Source organism: Thermobia domestica, chromosome 10, assembly GCF_964235325.1.
Source record: "Thermobia domestica chromosome 10, izTheDome1.hap1.1, whole genome shotgun sequence".
NCBI lineage: Eukaryota > Metazoa > Arthropoda > Insecta > Zygentoma > Lepismatidae > Thermobia > Thermobia domestica.
In genome coordinates this window covers 147,961,963-147,980,576 of record NC_137463.1, presented here as the reverse complement: position 1 = coordinate 147,980,576, position 18,614 = coordinate 147,961,963, and the positions used below count along the sequence as shown (strand labels likewise).

The following is an 18,614-nucleotide window of genomic DNA, read 5'->3' as shown; positions in this document are numbered from 1 at the left end:
AAGCACCTCTGTTTTAGATCCCTGGAACAAGTGGTAAGTGTTCTCGACTTTGGGACGACTAAATTGATATAACTGTATTTTCTCTTTCAACGGAGATTTTATTATCACCTCGTGTTACATAATATTCTGTTTTTCATTATGCTACGCGACTAAAGAACTAGATTTCATATACTTAAGAAAAATCAAATGAAATATTTCAGTTTTACGTCCTATGGTTATGCCGTGCAAGCTGAAGGATGTGGGGATGAAGACAAGAAATACGGTTGACGCGTTTAAAGCCATAGATGCCGGTACTACCAGTAAACATGTAGTTGAGTTGAGTTGAGTTGAGTTGATGTTAGTTTAGCGTCCCTTTCAGCAGCGAGGCTATATAAGACGTGGACCTACTGATTAACGTGGAATCCGAACCACATGAGCTCCCGACGGGAATCGAACCCGGGTCTCCCACGCCAAAGGCGCGTACGCTAACCACTTAGCCACGAAGGAGCTCCAGTAAACATGTAGTGCATTAGTAAAGCTATTAGTATTATTTTTTACCTTTGATGGTAACACAAGTATTCTTCAGTAAAGTGTAGTTTTTCAACAACAACAGTTTAGTGCAGTTATTTGCAGGTACTTTTTAAATAAGCATTCTGTAGAATCAACACCAACAAAAGCGTAAAAATTCGTCAAATTTAAGAAACTCGATGCTCAGAGTTCCAAACTACGTACCGCTTACTATTTCAAGTGCTGAATTCGAACTTTCGTACTAGTGGAAGTTTCGATGTACAGTAAAGGGAGCTGCATTTTCGAGGGAGGAGGAAAAAAAACACGTCCCGAAAGAAGTTCTCGAGAAATTCCCCCAATTGAACGCACAAAGCATCGGAACTGAACACTTCAACAATAAAACTATGTATTTTATGCTGGAATATATTTAATTTCATTTAAGACATTCTGAAACATCCTAACTATATATAAAACTACATGAGCCGACATAAATTATTGAGCACTTCCTGTAGGGCTACAATGATTAAATTTGGCATGATGGTAGCTTTCCGGGACTAACCGACAGAAAAAATTGTCAAAAGTGAATAATCTTAATTTTTAGGGGGTCTAAAGAGGGGATGTAAAATGTCCCCATGCTATTTAAATGGGCCTTTTTTTGGCCTATAATCTCATGTTTTAGGTACTTAGAATTGGAATAAAATCTTGAAATTCGGTACGCTTGTACGTTTTCGTAAGCGTTACCTAAGTGAAATATCAGAAATAAAAATTTCCAACCATAGAGTGATTTTATGTGGAGCTGAAAATCTTTCCCATGTTATTTATATGGGAAGTCTTCTACACCCCAAAATGTTTAGGCCCTTCCGGCATGATTAGAATGATGAAATTTGGCATGATTATAGCATTCCAGGACTAACCGACAGGAAAATAGCCAAAAGTGAATATTTTTAGGGGTCTAAGGGCGATGAAGATATTCCCTCAACTTGCTCGAACTGGCTTGCTGCCACCTGGTTCCCAGGTTTTGTCAACCTGGTTGCCAGGTGGAGCGCCCTGATTGGCTGAGAGTAATTGTAGGATCGTGCCAAAGGCACGTGAGACCACATCTGCTTTATTTTCCTCTGAGGGTACATGAGTAACAATGAAATTATTTAACAAGAATACAATATGTGCAATAGGCAACAAGTAATACACTCTACATATATGTTTGGAAAAGCAATATACTACAGCCATATTGTTAGAAAGGATGTGGACCTTCTGTGGGTAATACAATAATGCAGCAAAAGCTGCGGCTAAATATTCGGTAACAAAAATTGGTAGTGGAGACATATTGGTCCACTAAAAAACTATTGTTCCATTTTGGTCTACAACCGCCAGCGATGTGGGGGTAGCGCCGACATGGCACTGAGCGATGCATGTAGAGGTGTCCCAGATCGGTGTTGGTTGTGATCGTTAAGATATAACTATCACTCCAGTTCGTTACGTATTATTAATATATTTTAATTTTATAACAAATCACTATAGGAAATTGCATACCTTAGGCAAAGAATAGTATTTTAAATCAATATATTTAAAAATATATGTATTTTTCACCACCAATTAAAAGTATATTAGTACACAATGGCGTCATTGTTCATCTATATCCCTTTTCTTCTTACTTGCATTTTCCATCGTTGCCAATAGCAGAAATTATACAATACCATTCGTTGTACTCGTTGTACATATATCGTTGTATATAATGGCTCCCGAATTATAGGACTACTTAAATTATTTATAATTTAAGGAAGAATTCTGGACCGTAATCACAACTATGTTATAAATGGAATTATATTACTTTTTGACTTGCCCTCGTATACAGTAAAAATCCAATTCATTATTATAAAATTTACAAAACTTTATATTTTATCACCAGAAATATTTTATACTTCATTTTATAATAATTATATTTCATTTTAATGCCGAAGAAAGGGCTAATTCGAAATTTCACAACTTAGTTATTTTATCAGGTCCCTAATCAAATTCTTCTCTTAACATCCAATTACAGTTATTATTGAAGCCATTATAAATAAAGTATAATGCAACAGAGTTCTTTTGTTCGGGCGTATCTAATACAAACATTTAAGACACCATTCATGTCATAAAACAGAATAAACATTACAATAGAATCATAATAATAATAAAAATGAAATGAAAATGACAATGAAGAACATAATTACAATAATAACTAAAATTACATATAATAAAATTAATCAGAGGAATTGATATTACTAATATTAATTTGACTTAATATTTATTCAGGAACTAAAGATTTAACAATTTGTAACCATTTACTTTTCGTACGTTGAGTGGGACACCATTTCTTTAGTTCGTCTATATTACATAAACCTAAACGTTTACCAGTTTTAACATTATATAGTTCAAATACCTTAGGATTAATCTGTTTAGTACATACATAGGGTCCAGCATATAAGTCACAAAAGTTATAAATCCTCTTCCAAAGGTGCGTCACTTTGTGGATGCAAACGTACAAAAACAAGATCGTTAGTCTCTATTTTAGTTTTTCCAGCTTGCTGCTCTTCAATTTTTTTGTTTCGTGATTGGATTTTTTTTTTGTTCTACGTATATGCACCATACTAATTAGATGAGAATAATCAAGATCATCGCTTTCGTTAAGCTTGATACCAAAATGTTGCTCAATTGATTTTATAGAATCAGTACCATTATGTATGTTTGCTGGTGCAATACCCAAGGTATCAGAAACAGAATAATTTAAGAAATATGTAATTTCAGTTACGTACTTAATCCAGTCAGCGTGATTGTTTTTACAGTAATATCTGAACATCATTCCAAGATTACGATGAATATTTTCAACTATTGAACTGTTAGGATGATATGGCGTGACGAAATGAACTTTGATATTTGCGTTATTCATGACACGCATAAAAACTTTACTGCGAAATTGAGCGCCATTATCACAAAGAATATGTTCAATGGGTCCACAATGAGGAATATACACGTTTAAAATTCTACGCACAATTGCTGCAGAAGTTGCTTTCCTCAAAGGGTGTGCTACCAAATATCTTGTAAATACATCCATTACTGTAAGTAAAAAAGTGTCACCAGTTGGTGCTCGGGGTAAAGGTCCATAAAGATCTATAGAAATAAAAGAATGAGGTCTCTCAGGTATGATTGACAACATTGGTTTGTATATGGCCTGATAATTGTGCTTGATTTTCATACACTCCTCACAGTCGTTAATGTAATTCTTGATTTGAGGCCGTAAATATTTCCAATAAAAAGTTTTACTGATTAACGAATACACCTTCTGATATCCAAAATGCCCAAAATCTTCGTGGTATGCTTTTAATATGCGAGGTACTAGCTTTGGTAGTATACATATTTTTTTTTTTTCTATTTTTATATTTAAAGTCACTAATCACTAGTACATCATTTGACATTTGATATAACGAATTCCAGTTACGTAGACAGTCAAATTTTCGGACACTCTGCTAAGTGTTTTATGATTCTCGCAAATTCTTCATAATTTTCTTGTTCTTCTTTCAATTCTTACAACGATATTTTATTTATTTCATCCTGAAGAACTTTAAATGAATTTATAGAAAGTACTCTATGTTCAGAACTTGGAAATAACCTTGATAACGTATCCACAGGTATGTTATGAACGCCTTTGATATGCTGTATTTCAAAATCAAAAGATTGCAGTTCTAATGACCACCTCAGTAGACGACTATTATAACCTGGTACTCTTTTAAGATGCCGTAATGAATTATGATCAGTCAATACTATAAAATGACGGCCAATAAGATATGGGGCGAACTTTTGAAGTGCAAAACGTACAGCTAGCAGTTCAATTTCCGTTGTTGTATATCCCTTTTCCGCATTCTTCAGAGTTCGGCTAACACAATGTATCACTGCGGGGTCCTCAGCAGATGCATTAGGTTGCCAAAGTATCCCCGAAATTCCGGATAACGATCCATCACATTGAACGTAAAAAGTACGATCAAAATCGGGATAGTTCAACTGAATATTTTTTATAATACTGGTTTTCAAGTTATTAAAACTTCGTTCTTGAGCATCATTCCATTGCCAAGGAACTCCTTTTTTTGTGATTAAAAATAATGATTCAGCAATTTCGGCAAACCGAGGTATCGATCTCCGGAACCAATTAAACAAACCCAAAACTTGTCGAGTTTCTTTTAAATTTCAAGGTAAAGGTAAATCTTTTATTACTTGAATTTTTGCTTCACTGAAGCACATGCCCCGTGCACTGATATTATATCCAAGGAACTCAATAGAAGTCTTGAAAAATTTTGACTTCTCTAAATTAACCATAACTCCTGCATTTTCAAGACGTTCTAAAACTGTTCAAACTTTTCAAGTATTCTTCAGGATTCTTTCGCATTATTAAAATATCATCCGCATAAAAAACTACATTGGAGCGAAGATCTTGCCGTAATACTTGATTTAAACAAGCTGCCAAAGCAGCGCTTCCATTAATGAATCCAAAAACAACTCGGTTGAACTCGTACAACTGTCCTTCGAAACAAAAAGCTGTATAATGTCTAGAATTCTCCTCTAATAATAGCTGATTATAAGCCGAGACGAGGTCCAAATTCCCAAATATGGTATTGCCTTGTAGAGAACTGAGAATTTCATCAATATGAGGATACCTTACTTGTTGTAACCGTATATGTTTAATTTTCTGAAATCCAGGACTATTCTAGCTTGTTTTCCATCCTTCTTTGGTACAACATGAATGGGATTAAGATGTATACTTTGTGATGGTCTGATAATCCCATTTTGCAACATATCACAAATTTGTTTTCTCACTTCATCCCTGTATTTATACGGTATGATATAATGTTTGGTTACAATTGGTTGATTTGTATCCACATCAATCGCATACATGAAATTTTTACATCACCCTGGAACTTTTGAGAACACTTTTGTGTGTTGGTAAAGTATATTCTTAAATTCCGGAATAAATTTACAATGTTCATTATCAAAAGAATCAGTAATTTCCTTTGCAATATCATCAAATTCTTAATTTTGATGAGAGTTTCGGTTGCTGAATTTTCTGTACTAAATTCACAATGATTTACTTCTAAATTCACGTTATTAATGAAAGGCTGACATTGACTTGCTATATTATCTGTAGCCGGTATTAAATTCAAAATAATTTTGTCATCGAGTGAATTTACTGTAAATGTTTTATTTTCAAAGTCTAGCACAGCGCGTAGCTGAGTAAGAAAATTTAAACCTATTAAAATATTTTCATTTAATTCTTTAATGACTAGCACATGCATAGAAATTTCGTAATTTTGTAAAGAAATTACTATTTGAACCTTCCCCATAACCCTTTTTTTATGCTTTCCAGTATAATCAGTCAAAATTAAATTGTCAACATTTTGCAGCCTTGGGTTAGAAATATCTTTCGTGAGGTAACGCCAAAATGAATATGAAATAAGAGATGCAGTAGCGCCAGTATGAATCAAAGCTTGCAGTCAAATATCATTAACTTTAATTTGTATCCTGGCCGTACAAAATGTTTTTAGGAAAATAAAATCGTTATCAGTTACGTAATTATCACTAATATTATCATCTGATAACCAAAAACAATTACGTACAGGAATATATTGGTAATTATTTGTACAACTTAGAGTCTTTGGAATGGTTTCATCACTATTATCATATTCTTTATCTGCAGAAGATTTAATACAAGATTTTAAAGTATTGTTATCAAACGAAGAACTCATAATTTTAGGATTTGGTATTTGAGTTGCTGGCGTGGTTTCACCCCATCCCCCACCAGCTGGCGTTAGTTTAAAGTAGAATTGGTCATCACATCTACTAAGTCACACTGAATCGCACATTCTCTTGTGGAACTGTTACAAAGATTCGGTTCATTTCTTATCTGTTTACGATTATAGAAATTACTGCCATTTGCACGGCTATAATTATGACCAAATTTGTTTACATTCGTTGTATTAGGTAAAATACACCTATTGTTTCTGTAATTTACTTCATTTGTAATATCGGTAAATTTAGAACTTTTATTAGGTTCGTCTACGTTACCTGTAAATCTGGAATTTCTGTTTGTTTGATTTACGTTACTATTAAGTCTAGAATTTCTATTTCCTCCACAGTTACTTTGTTGAACACTTAGGTTATGTATAGGTATAGAATTATTACGTACATTATTGTTTGTATGACATTGTGTAACTCTTTGATTTTCAAAGTTTTGGACTACTAACAATAGGTTATTGAAATCTATACATTGCGACGTCATCAAAACTTGTTGCAGTCTATAAGGCAACAAAACTCTAATAGATGCGATTATTCTTGAGTCAGGTTGATATGGATTCAATAATTTCAACTCATTATATGTGCTAATGACAAAGTCCATAATACTCTTATCTATACGTGGGTCATACCTTTCACTTCTAACGTGGGCATCCCTGTTAGCCAGTATGAAATCATTCTCGAAGTTGGCTAATAAAATTTTCTTAAAATCATTATAACTACGTAGCCTGACTTAACTGCGTTAAACCATATAGAGCAAGGAGGTAATAAGACATGAGGTAGGATCTTAAGAAAGTTAGACTTACCGATTCCTATTAACTCACATTCTGATTCAAATTTTTCAATAAAAGTGTTCCGCGGTATATCATCAACTCGACCACTAAATTTAGTTAATGACTTGATCTCACTAAATTTTACCTGTACTTTTAGACATTTTACATGATTAGGTTTAGCAGATTTTAACTTCCTACTGTTTACTTGTACAGAATTGCGATGTGCTCTTTCTTCACTCTTATCACTTACAGAATTGGAACTGGTATCATCACTGTGCCTTTCCAATTGACTACAATCTCCATATCCATACCGTGGTATGGCAGGATTTACTTCGCTACTGTGTACTGCTTGATGCATTATTAGACGTTGTATTTCAGTATCAATTTCTGGAATTAAGAAATTTATGCTATCTTCTTTATTAGCACTCCTATTATTTTTGAGTTCCAAAACTTCCCTCTGTAATTCATGTATTTGTGCAGTATTAATGTCAATTCGAACATCAATTCTATCAAATTTATCTTTCAAACTTTGAGATAATTGTTCAAGTTGGAGAGCCTGAGACTTCTCAAACTGGTCTAATTGATCTTTATGCGATGTTGCCAACTGTTCCAACTTGGCTGTTTGTGAATTTTCAAACAGTTCCAATTTCCTTATCATTTGCTGTTCTAAATTATTCGTCAGCTGTTCTAATTTTACTGACTGAGCTTCCATTTTACTTTCCATTAACTCTTTCATTTGGAGTATAAAATTTTGAAAGTCCGTGTTTGATAATTCATGTGACTGTCCTTCTACAATTTGTTGAATGGTTTCCATCTTTTGACTGGTATTAATAACTCGTTTATTTCTTAATATCATATAGTCTAAAATTTTGGCTGACTTACTGAACTTCATATTGAATCCCAAAAGTCCTGGGACGAGTCCACCATTTAAGATATAACTATCACTCTAGTTCTTTTACGTATTATTAATATATTTTAATTTTATAACAAATCACTATAGGAAATTGCATACCTTAGGCAAAGAATAGTATTTTAAATCAATATATTTAAAAATATATGTATTTTTCACCACCAATTGAAAGTATATTATTACATAATGGCGTCATTGTTCATCTATATCCCTTTTCTTCTTCCTCTTCTTCTTACTTGCATTTTCCATCGTTGCCAATAGCAGAAATTATACAATACCATTCGTTGTACTCGTTGTACATATATCGTTGTATCGTACAGTATACAACACTGAGGTTTCAAAATGCAAGAATTTTCGATGTAGAATCGCAAATGCAATGGGGTATGTTAACGAAGTCACGGGCGTACACCACACTACGTATCCATCTAGCACTTGGCGAGCCCACCGAGAGTGATAGAGAGAGATAGGACAAGATTTCACAATGTTGAAATACCTCTGGTCAATGGAGAGAGTGTTTTCTTGGAGATCCACCCAAATACCCAAGTACATAAGGCGCTTGGTGGGATAAAGCACTGATTTATCGACGTTAATGTCCCAGGTAAGTGAAAAGAGAATCTCGAGAGCTTCCTGTAACTTGTTCGGGGAACCGAGTAACAAAATGTCGTCGTAGTATACAAGAAAGTTCACTAGATGTCCAATATGAGTACGGAGTTCATTAGTGATGAACCGGTGCATGATAAGGGGGCTGAGGGCCCACCCCATCGGGAGACGCACAAATCGAAATGTTCTTTCGCCACAGCGAATGCCAAAAAAGCGGCGAGTATCATGGAGCAGTGGTAGAAACCTTGGGTTAAATCGATTTTTATCATGTAAGATTCCGGAGTAGCCAACTTGGCGATATCACTCACTTTGGGGAGCGTAACATGTGACACAGGTTTATATAGAGCGGTCCACTCAGAACAGTCGTAAATCACCCGCAATGACGAGGCTTTGGGGATGCAAAAGACTGGAAAAGAATTAACAATGAGGTGGGATTCTTCAATAATTCCAGCTTCACACATGGCTTCTAAGACAGGCATATAATGATATTTAGTACAGCGAAGTAAACAAGATGCAGTTGTAGGCGGAATATATTTAACTTCGTCAAAACAACAAAAGGTTCCTGGTGGGGCAAACTTCACTTGAGAAGGCACGATACGCATGGGAGCGAACGAAGTAATATGAGATTCTCCCTGTTCCTGGAATTCTTTAGCACTATCACTGTCACTATCCTCGTCAGCATCACTTGATTCATCCTTGGAGTAATCGGGGGTGTCTTGCCGTGGAAGTCCATTGAAATAGGAAAAGAAATGATAGAATTGTGGGTTCAAGAAATGCAAGGCCGTAGGCCGAGCAAAGACAGTGTGTGGGGGGCGATGCCCCCGGATGGGCAGATTCAGGAAATATGAAGAGCAAGTTCACGAAATTCACTGTTGATGCAAAGGGCGATAGATAAGAAATGCGAGGCCGTAGGCCGAGCAAACTCGGAGGACTGTGGGCAGAGCCCCCAGCTAGCCAAAGGCTAGTTTATTTTATAAAATATGAATTATATCTTTCTTAATGGTCTTAAATTAATTTTCTGGAAAGATCTCTCTTGCAGCAAGCGCTCGGGAAATTCCCATAATTGAACGCACAAGGTATCGCAAGTGAACTTCAACAATAAAAACCATTTATTTTACGCTGTTAAATTAATATATTTGGTGTACATATTCGGCAAACGTCACTGAGGCTTCTGGGATGATTCAATCTGCATTTGTTCGTTCGTCTGCTTGTACCACACATACTACAGGGAATCACTTCCGGTCTTTGAAGTGTAAATTTTCGGAGTAGAAGCACGAGACACACTAAATTTCCTGTATAGATTTTGGCTGTATACCAACGTAAAATTTCAAAATGGTGACAATTTTTTTTTTTTTTTCAAAATAGCGGATATGCGGCGCAATTTTCGGTCTTTTAAGTCGAAATTTTTAGAGTAGAAGCACAAGATACTCTAAATTAGCTGTATATATTTTGGCGATGATCCAACGTAAAATTTCAAAATGACGGCCATTGTTTCAAAACCGCAGTGAATAGAAAATTGTTGCAAGTTGTGACAATGATAATCTTGAAATAAAAATCACATTTTAACACTTTTACCCCAAAGACATTGAAATATTTTGATAAAACTCAATTAAACCCGAAAAAAAGCCAATAAAACCCGAAAAAACCCATATGGGCCCAGGTGGGTTGGCCTTTTTGAGAAAAACCCGGGTTTTTTCAAACCCTGTTTATCAAGGACCCAAGTGTTTTGTTGGTTTAAGGCATTTGGAGAAGGAGGAGATTCAATTGAAGATGACACATGACACGTTCTAAAAAAAATGGGGTGATTTGCAATCAAATCCTAAAATCAACGTATCTCTCCCTCCACATGTCCTTTTGCTCCTGCGCAAGGATTTTCGCAATCAGTTTGGAGCAGTGGAGCAGATTCCTCGTATTCCCAATTCATTTGTCAACAGCTGATGAACGGTTTTATGACTCAAATTCAACTCTGTCCCGATCATTCGGACTGTCAAGCGATCATAGAAATAGCTCTTTCGACATTTGCACCAGTTCTTGCAACCGAAGGCCTTTCGTTGCAAGGTTGATCTCCAATTGATTCTCTTCCTTGTGCAAATGCCTTAAACCAACGAAAGACCTGTGCCCTTGACAAAACAATGTGTCCGTAGACCTGGCGAATCTCTGCCAAAATTTCCGTTACACTGTGTCCAAGTCTGAAGTAATACTGATCGCATAACATTGGTCGATATTCGTGTCACTCATTGGTAGAATGCACAAGCAAAACCTGCTTCACTAAAACCATTGCTACGAACAACCACCATGATGCTAGCGAGTTCCTACGTACACTGATGGTGTATCGCATGTTCATTCACCTCTCCTCGAAGTCCCACAGCATCAGCGTTGCAGGTGCGTGCACAGTGTAGCCAGTCTCATTACTTTATTTACACACAACGTAAAAATAATAGTTCAGACGGTCGCAAAAATAGGAAATGTTACAAAATTTCAACCATAACATAAGTACATATGTTAACTTATGAAGCTCAAAGTTAATGTCATATAGCCCTTTTGCTATTTCTAACTCCGGAGCAGCATTCTATAGAGATAACATACTTCTAGAGTAGAACTTATGCGCCCAGAAGCATGAAATAAAGTAGTGACTACAACACCACATAACATTTGATTCATACTCCTAGGCGGCTTCTATTAGAACCTTGTCCTATGCATTCTGTATGAATTACACGTTGTCCATGAAGAAAAACATAAATCCGAAATAAAATGTTGCTTTAACTACTGAAATTTATGTTCAAAGCTCCAGCTTCTAAAACATTTTCTCAGGTCACCATTTTTCTTCAGATGATGAAGCATTCACTGTATCCTATCATCAAGTTTTATATAGATTGCTTTTCTTGTGAGGAATACTCTGGATTTCCATTCTTCTGAAAGCACAAAAATTAAATATAGCAATTTCCTTCAGCAACTTCACAAGCCTAAAAATGTGCTGAGAGGTTCTGGATATTATTTTGTTTCAGTGGTTATGCCAACTGTCTGCCGAGTTATTTATTCGATGGCTCTGACTGCTACAATTTTAACTTTCCGGAGAGAGAATGAATTTTCCAGTCATTGCTCTATAAAGTAATTGTTGAAAGCCTCGACCTTTTGTCCAGTTGGGCAGTTCTCCATTGTGATCAACCAACCATCAGAGATATATTTTTACCGTTATTGGTGCCAGTGTGGCACACGATGAACATGACGCCATGCCTCTTCATTCTTAAGATATTCATCGATTGGCCCTAGACTGTGTACTTTTCGCCAGATGCTTTGGTTGAAATAGTTACATCCTGAAATCCCTGTATTTGGAAACTTAAAATGCAGTGCACTAATTGCTGCAGTTTTAAAATCCGTCTTCAAAATTCTTGGATGATTTTGTTTACACCAAGTTTTCACAAATGAAAATAAATGTCTGTAAATGTTCTCTGTTTTATCTGGGAACAAAGCATACAAAACTGGCATAACAGATATACTGTCTTGTGTACTTCGTAGGTCGGCATGTATCGTATAGAGCTGCGAGAATTGCTTGGAGCAACGCTTAAAGGTACCATCCGCGAACCACTCTTAGGTAGTCTGCAGAGCTGACCTAAGATTCTCTAATCCAAAACAATGTATTCGTTTCTCGCCATTCAGTCTGTCATATTGAAAGAAAGAAAGAAAGAAAAAAAAAAAAAACACCTTCATTGAAAGGATAAGGTCATTGGGGAAGCAGATTTCACTATGAGTAGGTATGTCTCGATGCCGAGAATTTTCCTTGTTGCCACGGATAAAGAACATCTTTTCTGGCTGTATAGTGGAATGATAGTCACCAGATCCAGTTGTTGATTTACAGACATTTTATGTTTGAAAATCATAGATACTTGTGTAAAGATTGCTTGTGCTCTCTTCTTGCACATTGTAAGTCGCTTTTGTACTTCACAAACTTCACAATCTGCGAAGTCAGGCTCGCACCTATGTTCTCTAAAGACGGCTACAGTTTCATCCTCTGACATCGGTGTTCCTAGAGACGCCGTCTTTTTTCACACAGCTAAAGAAAAATAATCTAAAGAATAATCTTTAATGAGATAATATAAAGAATGCGGATTTAGTTTAATGATAAAAACACAACTTTCTTACAAGGCTGTCTAGAATCTTTATTATAAATTAACTAGAAATGTAACAGTTTCGGAAGTATATCACTTCCTTCTTCAGACTACTACTCCAACTGAAATCACAAATAACATTACATCATTTGTTCATCTCTACCAATCAGGAATCACTTTTCATTAAAATTCAATATATATGTCCATTGTTGTGACAAGTTGGATGTCGACCGGACACGATACTAGCGCCATGCCCGACAATGTCGACCACTCTGTGTTATTGAACTATAATGATGACCCGGGCATTCAATTTCAATACTGTTGGTGCATCTGTACATAATGGTTCAGTGTGTTCACAGTGCAACAAACAATTACTCAATGCAAGGGGCCTAGCAATCCACAACAGTAACTGCCATCTCACTAGTGCCAAAGCCAAACCCTCATCGTCCAATGTCACTACCATGCTTTCACCTTCTTCACACAATTCTACTTCACACACTACCTTCAGCAACTGTATTTCTAGCTCCAACGAGATGTCAATTGAAGCATGCAATACCCTCCTCGTAAAACTCAACTCCATAACTCCTATTCTTCGTAGAGCTCCTCGAGGAGCTAGACCAGCGTTGGCTGACTCCCTCTGTCAACGTTCTGCAGAATATTGTATCTACTAATAACTTGCAATCGTGGAAGGAGCTTTTCTTCTTCCCCTACGTAACTCTTTGTTTACCAACAAGAACGAACAGTGTCCAATCTCACTACATGGGTGAAACAAAGAATCACAAGTTGGACTAATTCTCGCTGCGATGCCCTTCTTTATCGCCACCAACGACCCTCCAAACCTCGCCGAGTGACAGACCCAATCTCCTTCAACATCAAGGTTATCGAGAACAAACTTTCCGATGGCGATGTCCATGGAGCAGTCAGACTCCTCATCTCTGAGGACACTTTGGCGCCTCCAAAAGCTACAGTGCTAGATGCATTACGCAACAAGCACCCTCACACAGTCATACTTTCACACTCTCTGCACTCATTGACAACGCTCCAGCCGTCCCTAGAGTTTCTGTCAAAGAAGTACAGAAAGCTCTTCAATCCTTCTCTTCCGGCTCCGCAGGAGGTATGGACAGTTTTCGCCCTTCTATTCTCAAGGATCTTTTGCTATGCCAGAACATCGATTCTAGAGACCGTCTGTTAAGCACTATCAGTGATTTTCTTCACATAATCCTCACTGGAAACGTACCTACAGAAATTAGACCACTATTTTTCGGAGCGTCGCTTATAGCGTTAAGGAAGAAAAGTGGTGATATACGCCCCATCGCTGTCGGTAATGTTTGGAGACGGCTTTCAGCTAAGATATTATGCCAAAGGATTAGGGAACCGTTATCTACTTTCTTGTCACCACATCAGTTGGGAGTGTGCGTTCCTCATGGCTCAGAGGCTACAGCCCATGTCGCCCGACTGTATTATTCTCATTCCCACAAACAAGAGAAAATTTTCTTGAAACTAGATTTCCGGAATGCATTCAAAGAAATCAACAGAGAGAGACTATGCTTACAGCCGTAAAAACGCACTTCCCTTATATTTACACCTTCATACATGAGTGTTACTCACAGCCTAGTCATCTATTTTTTGGTAAAGATATCATACTCTCCCAACGAGGTATTCAACAAGGCGACCCCCTAGGACCTGCTTTATTAGCGTTAACACTTCACTCTATTATCAGAAATATCAATACTGAGTTAAACATTTGGTACCTCGACGGATGGGACTATAGCTGGAGACAAGGAAGATGTCCTCGAAGCTTTGTCAAAGATTCGAACTCAATCTCGTGACATTGGATTACAGCTCAATTTCTGCAAATGTGAAGTCGGTTTCCTGGGAGTCTCAAACGAACAGGCTAACACCCTTTACGCCCTTTTCAACGAAGTTGCACTTGGAATTCAACTTATATCATCCGACAGAGCCTCCCTTTTAGGTGCAGCGCTACACACTGATACTCGACGCATTTTGTTATTAGACAAGATATCTAAATTAGATCTCTTCTTCACTCGCCTAAGATATCTACCCACTCAGCTTTTTATCTCCTACGGGCCTCATTAGCCATTCCTAGACTGTTATATATCCTTCGTAGTTCTCCATCCTGGCATGAGACAGATCTTTTGGAACAATATGATGAATCCATCCGACTTGGCCTAGAATCTCTTCTCAACTGCTCTCTCACAGATAACTCATGGCTACAAGCATCTCTCTCTGTGGATCACGGAGGTGTAGGAATTCGTCGAGCCCTTGACTTGGCTACTCCATCTTTCCTTTCATCCATGTATAGCTCTATGCCTTTGATCACTTCTCTTCTTCGCCAGGATATTCATCAGGATTCAGAAGCTGAGATAAATGATTGTATCTCCCAGTGGATATCGTGCGGCGGACTCGATCTACCTGATTTTGATAAGAGAAGTTTTCAAACTTCATGGGACGCTCCTCTTATAGATTCCAGATTATCTTCTATTCTTCAGTTTTCCACCAATCCTGAAGATAAGGCGTCTTCTTGCTACTTTTTCCCCTGAAGCACGTGCCTGGTTACAAGCTATCCCATCTTCATCCCTAGGGCTGCATCTTCCCGACGAAAGCTTTCGAATCGCATGTGCGTTACGTTTGGGAGCAGATGTCTGTGAACAACACCAGTGCTCTGCTTGCGGAAGTTTAGTGCATAAGAAAGGTATACATGGCCTATCATCTGTTCACAGTGCTGGCAGATACTCTCGACACTCCACTGTTAACGATCTCATTATGAGAGCCCTCATCTCCTCTGGAACGCCTTCCGTGAGAGAGCCAATGGGGTGTAGTCGCTCTGATGGCAAGAGACCTGACGGAATGTCTTTGGTGCCTTGGAAACGAGGGAAGGCTTTAATATGGGACTTCACTTGTACCGATACCCTAGGCCCGTCTAATCTTCCTTCATCTTCCACAAAAGCTGGGACGGTTGCAACTAGCAGAGAATATGAAAAGAGACGAAAATATAACAACCTCTTGGACAAATACCACTTCGTCACCATAGCCATTGAAACTTGTGGGTCCTGGGGTCAGGAAGGTCTAAACTTCATTAATGAAGTTGGATACCGCATAACTCTTAACACAGGCGACACCCGAGCTTCATCCTATCTTATACAAAGAATAAGTATGGCTGTGCAAAGAGGGAACGTAGCAGCGATGCTAGGAACTCTCCCTCCGGGAAAAGCTTAGACGAAATTTTCCTTTTGTAATCATTCTCTTACCAAACTCTCGCAATTGCTCCTAGACGAAGAATCAACCATTTTCATATATTTAAAATATTTAAAATGTAATTGGCCCTAGGACCGTTCCTTGTAGCATTCACTTCGAAAGTTTCCAATTTTGGACAGTATATTTTGTGTTACATAAATAGCTACATTCCTCATCAAATAATAAGTGATAATTAATAAAACTAATATTTATATAACGTTCTATATTAGAATATTGACAAATATACTGGAAACATTATATGTAAAAGGAAATAATAAAAAAATATGTTATTTTAAATTCTTAACGGACATAATACATTGTTAACAAATCTTTATATTTCTTTTAACATATAGTTAAAGTTATAATACTTTATTAACTTTATTTATTAACATATAACAATATAAGGTTTTTTTTAAGATAAATTTAAAATTTTTACATTGTACTTGTCCATTATTGGCTTCAATACTATTTAAAAATGTATAACAATATTTTCTCGGATTAAAATACTGCATATTATAACACTTAAATTTCATACAATTGACGAGTTTTTATATACTGCACCTATAGTAATAATATTGTTATGTAGAATACAGACAGATAGGTAAATTAACCATACAGTAAAAGAATGGTTGTCCGTAATTTCTTATATAATATGCAACATAATCAGCAGAAATTGCGTGAGTTTGGTGAGAGGAGGGTGGTTACAGGAGGAAGATTTCTTCCAATGCTTTTCCCGGTGGAAGCGTTCCTAGTATCGCTGCTACGTTCCCTCTTTGCACAGCCATACTTAATCTCTGTATAAGAAAGGCTGAAGAGTGTCGCCTGTTTTGAGAGTTATTCGGCGCCCAACTTCTTTAATAAAATTTAGTCCTTCATGACCCCAGGACCCACAAGTTTCGATGGCGATGGTGACGAAGTGGTATTTGTCCAAGAGGTTGTTATATTTTCGTCTCTTTTCAGATTCTCTACGAGTTGCGACCATCCCAGCTTTTGTGGAAGAAGTAAGAAGATTAGAGGGGGCTAGAGTATCGGTACAAGTGAAATCCCATATTAAAGCCTTCCCTCGTTTCCATGGCACCAATGACATTCCATCAGGTCTCTTGCCGTCAGAACGACTACACCCCATTGGCTCTCTCACGGAAGGCGTTCCAGAAGAGATGAGGGCTATAATATATGTTAAAATATAAGTTATAATATATGTTAAAAGAAACATATAAAGATATGTTAACAATGTATTATGTCTGTACCGAGAACTATGCTGTACTATTTGAATGTGTTCCAAGTTTACAATAATTAGTTTAGATAAATTCATTATTAACAATTAAATAATTGCATTCATTATTAACAGTTAAATGCTGCTCATGGAAAGACTTAAATCTAGCGATACCGCGAGCGTAACGAGCGGGGAAAAATAATAGCATCGGTCTGAAGCCTATAATATAATAAGTTGATTACTATATTTTAGTATTAAACAGAGGGATTTCAAAGGGCCTCCTGAACTTGGGGCCCCGAAGCCTGGGCTCCATTGGCTCCGCCCTTAATCCGCTAATATCTATAGATTATAAATTAAAGGGGATGGACCGGGTCCGTTCTAAAAATTCCGGCCCGTGCAGATCTCTAGCCCCTGTGTATATCCTATCTTTGGAAATACAGTAGAGTTTCGCTTATCCGACATATAACAGGCAGGCAGAACGCCGGATAATATGGCTGTGTTAAGGAAAAACCTATTAAAAGTCAAATTATGATATAATTTTACATATTAACGCATCTAATAATCATGTTTTGCAAGAAACAGATATAATGCATTGACTCAGCGACGTATCCAACGTGAGGTCCTGGAAGCTGTCCCTTTCCAAACCTCAAGCACTTTTTAATAAGCCTGCTTTTTCCCTTTTGAGGTTCTTTTATATCAGATTACTTTGAGCCTGTGTCCAAACTGTGAGCAATGCGTTGTTGTTATAATTCTAACAAGTAACACTTCCCAAGTGTAACACTCCGATTTTGATAAAATTTGGCAGGTAGATACTACACATAAAATAAACAAATAAGTTTTTTTTTTCTAATTTTTTGCGGAAAAACTGTTTTAGGGGGCAAAAGCCCTCACCAAAAAATTTTGAAAGTTGACGCCCAAAAGGCAAAAACAAGTGGACCAAGGTGAACGAAATTTGCACAGATATTGCAGACGTAAAATTAGGGAATATGTGTTTTGTATTTTCCTGGGAAAATGGTTAGGTGAGGCGCAGACCCCTCCAAACCTTTGATCATGAAATATCAAAAGTGCTAGTAACAACATGTCAGTTGTGTGTAAAGGACATGAAGAATTGCAACGACACTTTGTATATGAACAATACGCAAAAAACAAACGAATACGGTTTCTGTTTATTTTCTGCGGAAAAACGGTTCTAGGGGGCAAAAGCCCCAACACAAAATTTTGAAAGGTGACACCTGAAAGGCAGGAAAAAGTGAACCTAAGTGAATGAAATTCTGTATAGATATTGTAGACAAAAAATGAGGGAATACGGCCTTCGTATTTTCCTGGAAAAAGCGGTTAGGTGGGGCCGGACTCCTCCAAACCTTTGATCATGAAATATCAAGTGCTAATAATAGTATGTCAGAAGTGCCTAAATTTACATGAAGAATTGGAACAAAACTTTGTGTTAGGACAAT

The 18,614-nt window shown here is 37.0% G+C and overlaps 1 protein-coding gene across 1 annotated transcript in view; it reads left to right on the top strand.

Moving 5' to 3' along the window:
* Positions 1-18,614, top strand: part of LOC145662762 (mitochondrial carrier homolog 2-like) — a 217,171-nt gene that overhangs the window by 156,475 nt on the left and 42,082 nt on the right. The window lies entirely within an intron of this gene.